Source organism: Protopterus annectens, chromosome 3.part1 (assembly GCF_019279795.1).
Source record: "Protopterus annectens isolate FY-2018-M chromosome 3.part1, PAN1.0, whole genome shotgun sequence".
NCBI classification, from domain to species: domain Eukaryota; kingdom Metazoa; phylum Chordata; order Ceratodontiformes; family Protopteridae; genus Protopterus; species Protopterus annectens.
Window position 1 is genome coordinate 1,743,286,724 of NC_056732.1, and position 16,242 is coordinate 1,743,302,965.

Below are 16,242 nucleotides of genomic sequence, written 5' to 3' on the forward strand. Positions count from 1 at the left end.
TAAAAACATTGTACCTTAAATGCTATCTAAAAAATACATGACATCCTGTTAATGATGTAACTTCCTTCTTTTGAGATAGGCAATAAAATCAGATCTATCATTAAGGCCAGGTAGATAGCAAGCATTCAATTTAACCTGCCATAAATATTCTTTCCAACTCAACTCATCTTCTGAATCAAATCTATTAGTAACATTTGATGTTCATCGTGTTACCCTGCTGCAGTCATCACACTTGGGTTATCCTGCCGTCAGGCGGTCCCGCAGTCGGCCTGAATTCCAAAGTCTTGGTCCGGCGTCAGTTCCTGTCGCTTTTTCCCCTGACATCAGAGCGCCAGGGGTATATAAGAGGCATCCAACGCCATTTTCTTCAGTCTTTCTTGCTGCGCGGTGCCCGAAGCAGAAGCAGTTCGCAAGTGCCGGTCAGCCGACACCTGAGATTTTCGATTCAAATTTCAGTCCGAAGTCTTCAGTAAAGCTAAGAACCCCGTTGGGGAACATTTGCTTGCCTCAGTCCGATGTCAGAAAAAATTAACAATTGCATTTCTTGTGGGAAGCAAATACCTCATAAGGACTTCCATTCCTATTGTATTCCTTTCCTAGGCCCAGACCACGACGTCACAGGTTGTCGGTTTTGTACTAGGTTTAATAAACGAACTATCAAATGCTGTTTTGACTTTGCACGACATTACTTTGGTAGGAAATTTAATTATTTCATGCCGTCGGAGCAGCCGACGACCGGCATACATAAAAAACGCAAGGATAAGGACAGGCAGCTTAGGAACAAGCCAGCCTCCGAGGCCTCTGCTGGGCCTGTTGCCGGTTCTCTGGTTTTCAGTGAGGCACCTACGGCGTCAACTCAATCACTAGCCCACAAAATAAGACATAACTCTGAAAACACCCCAGCCCTACAAAATCTTTTGCAACCCTATACAACCATCAGGCCCTTGAGGTCTAGCACACAAAACCTCCTCAAAGTAACCAAATATAATAATGAAGCTGGCAAGTCTGTCTACAGCCACTATATAACAAAAACCTGGAACTCCCTTCCTGCCCACATAACTAACAACAAATCCCCATCACAGTTCAAGAAACTTGTTAAAATTTACTTTTTGAATAATCGTCTGTGCTCCTGAATCCCCCCTGGCTAATGTCTCATTATAACATTTCACCTAACTTAAATAACTCTGCTAAGCTAACCATTCATAGTACTGTACCCACTTAGGACTGTTAATCTACTGCTCATCCAATCTCTCCAGGAGTTAGGGAAAACTACCCCAGCAAGGGTGTGCTTTCCACAAGCAACTAAAATCAGGAGAAGACATATAGTAAATCAATTTGTTATCCTTCTCAACTATAGTGAGCATCATCTGCTCTCTTGGAGCCTTATTCTACATCTCTCTACTTTTACTTTGATAGTAAAACTATCACAGGACTCCTAAACTTAGGAATAGCTTCTAAAATGTAATATTATATTGTAGAGAATGAATGTATCCTGTCTGTTAGTTAATATGTAGGTCAAAGTCTTTTCTCCAGAAATTGTATGTCAAAAGTCTGTTCTTAAAAGTATGTTTTGTAAAAAAAATTTCTCTTGGAGCTTTTCTCCCCAGGCCTCCACTGAAAATGGACTTGTAATCCAGTTGGGCTCTCCTGGTAAACAAATGTAAAATAAATAAATACATTTTTCCAGTAAGCAATGAAACAAAATGCATGAACCAGTAATGACAAAACTGCCCCTTTCAGAACATTTCCATCATAAAAGTCTACTCAAACTTCTACAGTCCACCAGTATCAATAAATATGCACAATTTCTGCAGAAGTAAAAGTCATCTAAATAATTCTTCATTAAAGAGATCTGTAACTAATGAAGACATTGCTGATAGCAAACAACTTTATATTTCATTGTTTCATCTACAAGTAAAGTGCCTGTCGTCCTTGAAGAGTAAATTGCCTATGTTACATTAAAAAAAGATAAGCTAGTACTATTTCAATAGGGAATGGATGGCAAACTGATAACAAGTTCAAAGTTACTAGGTATCCCCCTCCAAGAACCACAAGCACAGCCAGAAGATGAAATAAAAACAATTTAATAATCAAAAATACTTAGTCACAATAAACAGTATGCGCTTTCATCCAAATCGGACTTCCTCAGACTGAATAATGTGTAACAAAAACATTGTACCTTAAATGCTATCTAAAAAATACATGACATCCTGTTAATGATGTAACTTCCTTCTTTTGAGATAGGCAATAAAATCAGATATATCATTAAGGCCAGGTAGATAGCAAGCATTCAATTTAACCTGCCATAAATATTCTTTCCAACCCAACTCATCTTCTGAATCAAATCTATTAGTAACATTTGATGTTCATCGTGTTACCCTGCTGCAGTCATCACACTTGGGTTATCCTGCCGTCAGGCGGTCCCGCAGTCGGCCTGAATTCCAAAGTCTTGGTCCCGCGTCGGTTGCTGTCGCTTTTTCCCTGACGTCAGAGTGCCAGGGGTATATAAGAGGCATCCAATGCCATTTTCTTCAGTCTTTCTTGCCGCGCAGTGCCCGAAGCAGAAGCAGTTCGCAAGTGCCGGTCAGCCGACACCTGAGATTTTCGATTCAAATTTCAGTCCGAAGTCTTCAGTAAAGCTAAGAACCCCGTTGGGGAACATTTGCTTGCCTCAGTCCAATGTCAGAAAAAGTTAACAATTGCATTTCTTGTGGGAAGCAAATACCTCATAAGGACTTCCATTCCTATTGTATTCCTTGCCTTGGCCCAGACCACGACGTCACAGGTTGTCGATTTTGTGCTAGGTTTAATAAACGAACTATCAAACGCTGTTTTGACTTTGCACGACATTACTTTGGTAGGAAATTTAATTATTTCATGCCGTTGGAGCAGCCGACGACCGGAATACATAAATAACGCAAGGATAAGGACAGGCAGCTTAGGAACAAGCCAGACTCCAAGGCCTCTGCTGGGCCTGTTGCCGGTTCTCTGGTTTTCAGTGAGGCGCCTACGCAGCCCCTGACGACCGCAGAACTGGAACCCCAGACAGCTGCGGATTCTCAAGCGGAGTCTACTAGGCCGATGCAGCCATCTTCCAACACCAGGGCAGAAATAGACCCCGGTGCAGTGGAAACACCTTTGGTTGCAGAAGGTGTCTTCAGACCGACTACACTCACCATTAAATCTTATGCTAAGCTTAAAACTCATTTAAAACCTAAGAAGACTGTACATCAGTCTACAGTTCAAGGCCCCATGCCTAAGAAACAGATGCTTAAGATGGCTGAAGATTTGATTACCCTAATCAGGGGTTCCCATCCCCCTCCTGATAAAAGACCGAGATTTCGCTTCCTCTGACCAGGTTTCAATTTCCTCAGATTCTTCTGAGGAACAGGATTACACTTTTCCACCTTATGAAGACTCTGATGCTGAAGACTCTATTCCCTCAGCATCTCCCCCTGAAGACTACTCCTTTGGGGAAACTTTACATACCATGAGGGAACATTTCCACTGGGAAGGCCAGGACTACTCTGATTCTAAGAAAAGGCTCCGAGAGTTTCTTTTACTAACAGTCTGAATTCAAGGAAATGCAGGATCTGTTGCATGCAGCTGAACAGGTGGGCAAACATACTTTACAATGCGGATTTGATTCGTTGGAAGCTTCCTGTAGAGCAGCTGTCACTGGCTCTGTCATACGTAGACATGCTTGGTTAAAAGAACAAACCCTTCCTGATCATGTTAAAGCAAAATTATTGGATGCACCTTTACAGCAGGATGTATTATTTGGTGTCAAAGCAGAAGAGGTTTTAAAGAAAATGGAGGATAAGGCAAAGTCTATGCAGACAGTCAAGGATTTTTTGCAGGTACAACCCCCTCGTTTCAGCAGAAATTGGCCAACAAAAAACTGGTCCTTTCCAGCTTCTGACAGATCACAGAGGGGCAAATACAGACACCCAAGGGGCAGAGGTCAGTCACAAGGCCCTTACAAACCTCGCCAATGGGGTACTGCTACCCAGAAAGGAGGAGAAGACAGGCCCCAAGCTAGCAGAAGACAAACACAATGACTCAATCCTCAAACTACCAAGCAAATCTCTCCTGGCAGCTCCCTTGGGAGGAAAATTAGCATTTTTTGCAGACAACTGGCACATCATCACAAAAGACAAATGGGTCCTAAACATTGTCTCTCAAGGATACAGATTCCACTTTCATACCTTATCAAGGATAAAAGGAATGCCAAACCTGCAACCAAACCAATGGGCAGAGGCACAAAAACAAATTACAGCTCTCATGGACATGAGAGCCATTCAACAGGTACCTACACAGGAGCAAGGACAAGGATTTTACTCAAGACTCTTTGTAGTCCCAAGAAAGGACAAAGTATGGAGACCCATTCTGGATCTTTCAATTCTGAACACCTATCTGCAAGTACCAAAATTCAAGATGCTAACACTACAGCAGCTTCTTCCCATGCTGGGCAAGAATGCTTGGCTAGTAACGTTGGAACTCAAGGAGGCATACCTGCATGTCCCTATCAGACAAAATTGCAGAAGATATCTCCGCTTCATTGCAGGTTCAATGCATTATCAATTCTCTGCACTGCCCTTTGGCTTATCTACTGTGCCCAGGGTCTTCACAAAATGCCTGGCACCAGTAATTACATACTGCAGACAAAGAGGAATTCAAATATACCCATACCTGAATGACTGTCTTATTCGAGCAGAAAGTAAGGACATTCTTTTAAAGCATCTGGCATTTGTCAAACACCTTCTAATTTGCCTAGGGTACACAGTAAACGAAAAGAAATCAAAACTAGTGCCCTCACAAAACATAATATTCCTGGGTGCCAGCTTGAATACAACGGCCCAGATGGCTTATCTCATGCCAGCAAGTGACAACAGCTGACTCAATATTTCAAAATAATGGCAACAAAGACCCAACTCCCTGCAAGAAAAATTTTGCAAGCCTTGGGATTCATGGCATCTTGCATACTACTAATACCATTTGCAAAACTGCATATGAGGAAATTACAATAGTACCTGAAAAGCGTATGGACTCAGCACAGCCACAGCTTGGAAACAATGATACCACTCATTCCCTGCCTTCAACAGGAGTTTCTATGGTGGGCACAGGCATGTCACCTCAACAAGGGTCAGCCTTTCACCTTACCCACAGCCAGGCAAACTATGACAACAGATGCATCGGACTATGCCTGGGGAGCACACATGGCAGGACAGTGCATTCAGGGCAAATGGACTACAGATCAGAGGCATCTGCATATCAATCAAAAAGAAATGCTAGCAGTACAGAATGCCCTAACAGCTTTCAAAGACATCTTACACCCAGGACAACTAATAATAAAGATGGACAATACCACAGTAATGTGGTACATAAACAAGCAAAGGAGCACACATTCCTACCCTTTATGCAGGCAAGCAATGACCTTGTGGAACACTGCACTGTCTTACCAGGTTCAGTTACAAGCACAATTCCTGCCAGGAAAGAAAAACACATTGGCAGACGACCTAAGCAGAAACATCATGGATCCACACGAGTGGAAACTAGATCCACAAGTATTTGCAATGATGGCTCAAAAATGGGGATTCCCAGACATAGATCTGTTTGCAAGCCCCCACAACTACCAACTTCAAAAATTTTGCACAAGGACATTCCATCCACAAGCTTGGAAAGTGGACGCCCTCTCATTCAGTTGGAAAACATTAACAGTGTATGCCTTTCCTCCACTGCCTCTTCTAGCAAAGGTACTGCTGAAAGTCAGATTAGAGAGGCCACAAATGATACTCATTGCACCAGACTGGCCACGCCAACATTGGTATCCAATTCTAAGGAACATGGCCCATGGCCCACCATGGATTTTACCATAAATTCCTCACCTGCTCACCCAGCGAGACAATCAGATACTACACAGCCAGCTCAAGACTTTAAAACTGGCTGCATGGCAAATTACCTAAACAACCAGCCAACACCTCTATCCAAACATTCCTCAGATTCTACAATATTTAACTGAGATGTTGCACAAAGGACTTTCCTTTTCATCTATTAAGATCCACTCCTCAGCAATTTCAGCTCATTACAACACGGATCCTCCTTTATTCTCACATCCACTCCTAAGACAGTACCTCAGAGGGGCTAAGAACATAAGATCGCCAAGGAGAGCACCAACACCTACTTGGGATCTCAGCTTTGTTCTGGAAAAGCTTACACTGCCACCCTTTGAACCATCTTTTATAGCTGATTTAAAATTTCTTTCATGGAAAACTGCCCTGCTACTAGCAATTACCTCAGCTAGAAGAGTCTCAGAGCTACAGGCACTAATGGCAGTGGAGCCTTTCCTCATTTTTCATCAAGACAGAGTCTCTCTATGAACTAACCCTTCCTTTATGCCAAAGGTGGTATCCATACTGCAAATAATCCTAATAAGGCTCAACGACTAGAAAAACAAATGCAAAAGTATCCAGTCACAGGCAGCAATAATACGTCCTTCCTTATTCTTAGAAGCTGTAACAATCCACAACGCACATCGGACAATATCCAAGAAAATTCTTTTATTTGTACATCAAACACACATAAACGGATCAAGCGCTTTCATCCACATAACGTGGACTTCATCAGAATCAATTAACTAATAAATTCCACTGTATTTAAACACAATTTGGCGCCAATTCATACTACATTCTTAAAGAGATCAACACTTACTATAATACATAAAGTAAAATAATTAATTAATTAAATAAATATTCTTGCTATAAAATAATACTAACTAGATCTGCTAACATAACACATTGCATACATCAACTAACTTCCCTTTTAGTACTAACCAAATGTAAAAAGTATACTTAAAAGTATATATAAGGAATTATGTATTTGTATGTATTTGTATGTATTTAATAAAATGCCATAAAAAATTCAATTCTAATTCTTCCTATATACATTTAGATGGCAATAACTATATTAATGTTCTTATTTGAAGTTTACCTCTAATAAGGACAGAGTATTAATTTTTTGGATTTAAATATTTGTAAGGAAGGAGAATGTCTTTGTACATCTATGTATAAAAAGGAGGTCCAAAATAATGCTTATTTGCATTATGATAGTTTGCACCCCAAAAAGACTAAGAACAACATCATTAAAAGTCATTTGAATAGAATAGACTTGTTAACTGATAAAGAAGCTGATTTTATAAAAGAAAGTGAGTCTCTTTGTGCTATATAATAGGATAGAGGATATATAATGTTCTATTTAACAGTAAATCTAAGGAAAAACAATTTTAACTTCAACCAAGTATCATACAAAAGGTGATCGGAACTGAAAAATGAACTAATCAAGCAGGATTATAACAGATCATTTGACTCTGAAGAGAGTCTCAAACAAAGGAACCGTGTGCTCAGGAATATTGGCCTAACTACACTTGTCTTATATTAAGTTCCTTTTCTGATCTATGATGTCAAAAGAAGAAAAACATATGGACATAACTTCAAAAACTAAACTCTCAGAACTTCTTTCACCGGAGAAAGATTTAAATTCGAAAAGACAGAAAATCACAAAACAACAGGAGCATTTAAAACCAGGGAATAAAAATAAACCAGAGCAAATGGCAAACATGGGGGATATTAAAACAGCTCTACTTCCTATGCAAGAAGTGATAAAAGAACTATCTAATCAAGTCCAATCCTTTGGAATTTCTTGCAGTGAAATTCTGGAAAGAATGGATAAAAATGATGCAAGAATCACTGAGAATGAAGATAAAATAGCACTGCTAGCCAAAAAATCTGATGCACATGAGCAGGACATTCATTCTATACAAGCTAAAATTATTGACCTAGAGGTGAGGTCCAGGAGGAACAATATAATCATCAGAGGAATATCGGAATCTGTCCAACACAATGATCTAATTCCATCAATCATACAAATACTCACAGCATTATTTAGTGACTTGGAAACTGCACAACAAATAACAATAGAGCGAGCCCACAGAGCCCTGAGGGAATCCCAAGCTTCTAACATACCAAGACCTGTTTATGCTAAATTTCTTAACTTTCAAGATGTCAACAAAATATTACTAACTGTTAAAAAAAAATGGAGGCTCTATTATGTGGCAAAACAACAGAATTTCTTTGGCTCAAGATCTACCTTTGCAGATTAGGCAAGCCAGACAGCTATTATCTCCCTATTGCAAGTTTCTTATTGAAAAACAAATAAAATTCTAAATGAAATACCCAAATACATTAGTATTTTCATTAGATGGGACTAGACATTCAATTACAACGAAAAAAAAATCTAAAATGACTTTTCTGGCGATTTTTAAAAGCTTACCTGCTTCAGAGACCCAGAGGGAACTTCCGATGGGTCCAGCATGGCTTCTGAGGTCGGATCCACATTGTACTGCATGTTGAGGTCTTATCTTTGCTTTGATTGACAGTTTCTTGCTCTAGGCCATTTTTTGCAACAGGTACGACCTTTTTTGGTGTTGTTTACTCTCGCTCTCGCTGTGGCATTTCCGAAGTTTTACTGCCTCCACGATGTCGAAATGTCCCACGAATGGAGCCAAAATGGTTTTGCTGCTTCAGAGGGCGTATTATTGATGTGGTGCTTCTGGAAGTCTGTCGGGTTAAAGGGAAGTTGTCAGTCGCTCTGGATTGTCGCAAATTCAATGAAGAGTTTCCAGGACTGTTAAAAAGTGAAAATTATTCATAATAAAGTCTTCAGTACTGGAAATATCATAGTAAACACAACATTAGCCCCTTATTACTCCCAAATGTTTGTAAACATTAAGTTAAATACATAATTTGTCCAACTATACAAATAACATAACCATACATATAAAACAGATCTGAGGTGCAAGAATTTTAGTAAGAGGGGCTGGGAACTCCTATATTAATCTACCAAGGTGTAATTACACATTTTATTTTTAAACAGTATACATATATAGTTTACATATTTAGGGTTAATCTCCCTTACATATATTCCATGTTATTAACCTTGGAATAGGAAGATGTCTCACACTTAATACTTAATAGTGGGCTAATACTCTGAGATGTTTGGGAACTTTCTGAGGTGACATTTCTACCTTATTTGTAGATCAAAGTATAAGGGTAAATTTAAAACTAATAAGATGCTAAAATATGTTTATAGATATTTGATAACATGTTTCATGCGTATAGCTGGTATTTAGTTTAAAAACACTTTTTAAAGAATTACTATTTCAAGTTTAGGGTAACTGTCAGGACCACTTAATATAGTTTTAACACATTTAAATGTTTGTTTATCTGCATTAGTTTAGATGTACTAAAAATTGTTAGGAGTTTTTCTTCAGGTGGTAGAAAGTCTTTCCTAATGTAAACAAAGGATGTTTAGCGTCTCTATATCCGATGTTAATGTCTCAATCTGGTTTCTTGGGTGAAGTGTAGGTACACATACAAATGAAGGTTAAACAAAGTTTATTAGTTATTTCAGGAACACTATGGTTTCATTTATCTGAGAACATATGTTTAATAATGTCCCAAAGTATTATTGTTAAATAAGAGAGGCTGTTCTTATGGAGGCAAATGACAATAATTGTATATCTTGTTAATAAGTTTTTCTCTGTCTCTTCTATTTCAGCTGTAATGACAAGAGGTGTAGATGATTAGTGGTGTTTAAAAGGGAATGTGTAGATTAGGCTTTGTAGACATAGTTGTTGTGTGTATAGGTCTATTACATGCTATATTCTTTTTATACATTAAGTTCTATAATGTTTACCTGTTAATATCACTAATTTTTTAAATTTTTTACTACGTTAAAGACCTATACTTTTCTTGGTCCAGGGGTATAGTGGGCAGGCACTGGTATGGGACGGGATGTCAAGAATGCTTTCATAAAATATATCTGTTTAATACTCAACTGATTTTAATATACTATCTCCAAGTTCTAGAATACCAACATAAAATAAACTTTTTGGAATGTGGGTAATAGATTCATGGAATATTAAGGGGCTCCAGAATTTGGAAAAGAGGAAATTGTTGCTTCATTTATTTCTGCAAGCTAAGGCATGTTTTATATTACTTCAGGAAACTCATTTGACCAATGACCAATGGACAGAAATTAAGAAGAAAAAATGGATAAGAGAAATTATAGCCTCGGAAGGTAAAACTAATAGTGCGGGAGTTGAGCTAATTATAAAAAATCAATATCAAGATAAAATTTTAGATTCTAAAATGGATAAAGAAGGAAGATGGTGCTATGTGATTCTCTCTTCTACTCTTTATGATAGACCCATCATACTACTTAACATATATGCACCATGTAAGAATCAACAGTCCTTCTTAGCATCACTTTATCCTATTTTAAACAAATATACTAGCCACTATATAATTATAGGGGGGACTGGAATGCTTATCAGAATCCTAAGTTGGATAAATCAAGCCTACAAAGGTCATTTAATAGTCAAGTAGTATCAACATTAAGTGAGCTCAAGTATGACTTTAAATTATATGATCCCTTTAAATATGTAAACAATCTTTTTAACACAAATAGTTTTACATTTTACTCAACTTGTCACAAAATGTGGTCTAGAATAGACTTTTTTTTTAATTTCGGAAACACTGATTAATTATGATTCCGTAGTATCTATACATGCTTGCTATCTATCAGACCATTCTAAAATTTCATTAACTTTTGCCAAAGACCTTAGAAATAGTGGAATACACAGGGGTTATAATTGGTCCTTAAATCCAAACTTGTTAAATAAAAAAGAAATAATCCAGGAAATTCAAGACATTCTAAATTCCTTACTGGTTAGATTAGTTAAACTACAACACATACCTGATATTGAATGGGTGGCAACTAAAACTCAAGCAAGGGGGATTTTTCTTCAAAAAGCCTCTTATTATAAAAAAATTCAGCTTAAAGAAGAACAAATCTTAGAGGCTAAAATTAAATCGCTAGATCAGGAATTAAGGCAAAATCATAACACACAAACAGAAACAGAATTATTCAAATGTCAGAAAGATCTTTTCTTGAGCCAGAATAATAGGTTAGCATTTCATGAAACCAAAATGCTTGCAAGATATGCTAATCATATTCTAACTCCATCAAGGGCTTTAGCAAGAATTATTAACCAATCCAAATCACCCTCTCAAATTACGGAAATACTCTACAAGGACAAAATATATACGAAATCTGAAGATATTATCAATACCTTTGAAATGATATACTCTCAAATTTATGGTGAGCTAGATGAGTCATGTACAAATGAGACTAACAATGATTTTATACAAAAAATTAATTTTCCGAAATTAGATGACAATTTGCAAAAATATTTAATCAAACCAATTTCCACTGAAGAAATAACAACAACAATCAAAAAGTTGAAATCACACAAAGCACCGGGCCCAGATGGTCTTACTCCTGAATTTTACAAAACATTTAGCGGTACGATTGCTAAAATACTATCATATACATTTAACTATATTATTAACAATAAAATCAATGACCTCACTTTAATGCATCCAAAACAATATTAATACTCAAGGAAAATTCGGATCACCAAAACCCGGATAATTATAGACCTATTTCACTCTTAAATATTAATACTAAAATTATGACTACTATTTTAGCTAATAGACTAGCTAACTAACTAGCTAATAGCTAAAATAATGAATTTAATAATTTCAAATGAACAAACGGGTTTCTTAACTTCTAGGCAAACTAGTGACAATACTTTAACTCTTCATACGTTAATTTCTTATGCCAATCAAAAGAACCTAAATTTGTATGTACTTATTATTGATGCACAAAAAGCCTTTGATAGAGTGAACATAAAATTTCTATTTCATATTTTACCATTTTTTAACATACCGCCAGAATTCATCAGGACATTACAAATTTTATACAATAATCCCTATACAACCTTAACTATCAACAAGATTTTCTCCAAAAGAATACAAATTAAAAATGGAACCCATCAAGGTTGCCCTCTATCCCCTTTATTATTTAATTTATACTTGGAACCTTTATTTTTACATATTAAACAAAATGTATATCATAATGCCCCAACACTTTATGGTACCAAGATTTCTATGGCTTTTGCAGATGATCTTAATGTATATTGTACAACACCAGTTGCAGATACCAAGAAATTATTAACAGCTGTGGAAGACTTTGCAGTAATATCTAACTACAAAATAAACCTTAAAAAACAAGATATTTCCTTTAAAAACTCCGAAACCCTTTTCGCTTTTACCATTGGTAGGGCAAGTAAAATCTGAAGGAAAGATTAAATATCTAGGTATCACATTTTCCACAGATAATAAGGACTTTTATATTAATAATGTTAAATTAATTTGGGATCACATTATATCTGACCTAAGGAGATGGAATAAATTGAAATTACCACCACTAGCAAAGGTTTCAATTATTAAAATGAACGTATTACCCAGGATATTATATATCTTCAGATCTGCTCAGATTCTAATCCCGAAGAAGTTCTTCAAACAAATTCACACGGAATCTGCTAAATTTATATGGGAACCAAGGAAAACTAGAATTTCATACGATAAATTGATGACCCCAAAAGACAGAGGGGGGTTTAGAATTACCCAATTTTGAAAAATATTACTTAATAATAAATGCCAATAGAATTTTGAGAATTGCTAATTATGATACTCATAGTAAGAATTGGTCCCCAAACCGGTTAAGATTGAATTATAAACATGTTGAGAGTCTGAAAATTAATCCTAAATCATTACCTTTCCTAAGAAAAAAATATGTTTAAATCATTGGCTCTAATGGAGCATATTAAAATATATATCACATTATTACAAAATCTCTTCACCTCATTAAATCTTATCCAACACTTCATGATCTTACAACCTTTTCATAGGAATCCAAACCTGAGAATTAATAATCAATTAATAGACCTAAAAAATTTCCCACCTATTATTAATTTAACGCTACAGGATATATACCCTTATTTGAAATATTCGGCTCATGAAGTAAGACAGGAATTGAACCTTCCCAAATCAAATTTAGTAATATTGAGACAGATCAGAGATTTATCTATAAGTTACTTTAAAGATTTAAAAATTAATGATGAGGACTTAACGAAATGTACAAATTTATGGCAAGCCCTCCTACAAGATAATAAGTATATAACATCTGCATACAAACTAATAAAAGAATTTAAATATCAAGATCAAGTCCTTTTGTCAAATTATTGGAAAGAAAAAATACCTTTGATTGAAAATAGTAAAATAGTAAAAGCAATCAATTTAACTATAAAATCAATTTCCCTCCAAAAGTTAACATTTACTCAACTTATGATACTTAATAATGCATACTATATGCATCTTAGCTTGCATAAATTTAACTCTAAAAATTCTCCTAAATGCCCATACTGTAAAGATGAAACTGCTGATCTCCTTCATATGTTCTGGACCTGCAAATGTATATACAAACTATGGAATTCCTTAAAACTACAACTCCAGAAGGTAGGTTATCAAACTTCAACGCTTTCCTGGGAATTTACTATATTACATATTCCCCCAAATAATCTATCTAGATCCCAAATGACCATACTTATGAATATCTTTTTGTTAATGAAACTCTATATGGCAACTAATTGGTTGAATCCATCGCAAACTTCATGGGACAACTTTAATATTCTAGTAATAAAACACATACTAGCATACAAATTACTAATCAATGAACATACCAAACACATAAATAATCAGAAGATCTGGGAAGAAATTTTCAACATTATATTGGCTTAATGTGCGGAACCCAGGATAACCCTTGGATACAAATACTATAAAGTCAAATTTTAACAGTAATCAAATTATTATAAGATATAATACCTATTGTCTAGACTCTTCAGATGTTATTTTTTGTTTTAAAATGGAAGCATTCATGTATATAGTGTACATATGTTGTAGGATTGTTTTTTGTAGCATTGTTTGGAAATTACCTGTGTATATCCCGGTCAAATCTTTGTATGAACAAATTGAAAAAGTAATAAAGAATTATTATTGAAAAAAAAATAAAAATAACACAAGTCATGTAGATTTTAAATTCACTGTACTGGATGAAGTAACAAATGTTACTAATAGATTTGATGCAGAAGATGAGTTGGGTTGGAAAGAATATTTATGGCAGGTTAAACTGAATGCTTGCTATCCACCTGGCCTTAATGATAGATATGATTTTGTTGCCTATCTCAAAAGAAGGACGTTACATCATTAACAGGATGTCATGTGTTTTTTAGATAGTATTTAAGGTACAATGTTTTTGTTACACATTATTCAGTCTGTGGAAGTCTGATTTGGATGAAAGCGCTTACTGTTTATTGTGACTAAGTATTTTGGATTATTAAATCGTTTTTATTTCATCTTCTGGCTGTGCTTGTGGTTCTTGGAGAAAGATTATTCTGTTCCACTGAGGTGTGTTCTTTGTCACTAGGTATCTCCGCCAAAGGAGGACATTTTCATGACTGCAGTATCCACCGCCTTTAAAAGTGCAACACAGTGCAGTATCAGCAATCCATTTACATACTGTGAAGTAGAACCCACAGCCTTCTGCAGCAAAAGCAATTATACTACCTGTTATGCTACTAACAATACAAGTAGATTTTGCATAAGCAGCACTAAACTTCTCTTTCCCTGAAGAACTGTGCAGCACAAGAAATCAGGAAAATGCCAAAATTTATTAGGCGGGGGCAAAGGCCCAAAACTGGGGACACATTTTGAACATTGCTTGTATAATATTAGAAAGTTGCCAGAATAAAATGTTGCATTACTATGTGTTTCCTGAAAGATAGGAAGACTGAAACTTAAATGGCTATCATTATTTAGTGAATTCAGTTCTCACTTATTTACCAGAAAACTATAATTTTTTATTTTATTTAACTTTAATTTGTTTATTGGGAAAGTCTGACTTAGAATAAAGCCAATTTTCAGCAGAGGCCCAGGGAGAAACACTCCAGGTACATGTCTTTGTATCATAGGAGCAAACCGGGCCACCCAGAGGAAACCCACACAAATGGAGGGAGGACATACAGACAATACACAGAAGGCATTTCAGGCAAGAATCAAACCAGAGAACCTCTTGCTGTGAGGTGACAACACTACCACTGCACCATCCAAATTTTAAGAGGAACAGACCAAAAGTATGATGCAAACATTCCAGATATTCTGTGAAAATTTGTACCGTTGATAGCTATAACTCCTTCAATCAAAATTGGTGGTATGGGTAGAGAAATTAGGCTATTACTTCTCCTACCTAAGGTACAGGGTTTGAGCCTGAGTAACCATAACCACCAGGTATACCTAACTGGGGCATTAACACACACACACACAAACACACTTAAAATGTTAAAGCAAATACACACACACACACACACACACACACACACACACACACACACACACACACACACACACACACACACACACACACACACTTAAAATGTTAAAGCAAATGATGAACTGCAGTAACTGAACTTACACACACTCTAAAGACAGCAAAGAGCTAGTTAATGAATTTAAACATGCCTGCAATGGGTAGTTGATAAACTCATTGCTGCAGCAATGGGTGAACACACATACACACCAGACTGCAGCAATGGTTGAAGACTGAATGGCCAAATAATGCCCAACGTACATAGAGGAGTCTGCAAACTTTAAATTATTCCACCATTGCTGTTATATTCTCCACCCATTTCCCTAAGAGTCCAACAGGCAGTAACTGATGTCATCACACATGCTCCTATAGGCTGGTGATGCGTAGTGACATCAGCCTAAAATTTAAAGTGGTAATACTGCAAAAAAAAAAAAAAAAGACCAGGAAATTCGGAAATTAAGGGAGCCACGCAGGAATTCATGGCACCCCAACATTTTGGCCTCAAAACTGAAAAATACCGAGGAATTCAGTACGGTTAAGAGGTCTGCTCACACTTAAATAGATTAAATCTTACACATCCAAACACTTCTGGGAAAGCCTGACACAGATTTTCAGCTGTGTCCCCTTCTCTAAAATAATAAGGTAACACACTGCCACCAATCAGAGAGTCTTCATGCTTTTTTAAAAGAGTGTCCAATTGTGAAAATTAAATATTAAAACAAATAGTAGCAAATGACGAGATCAGATAGGAGTCCCCGTGGACTATGATGTTTGCAGATCTGTGGTGAGAGTAGGGAACAGGTGGTGGAGACCCTGGAGAGGTGGAGATATGCTCTAGAGAGATGAGGAATGAAG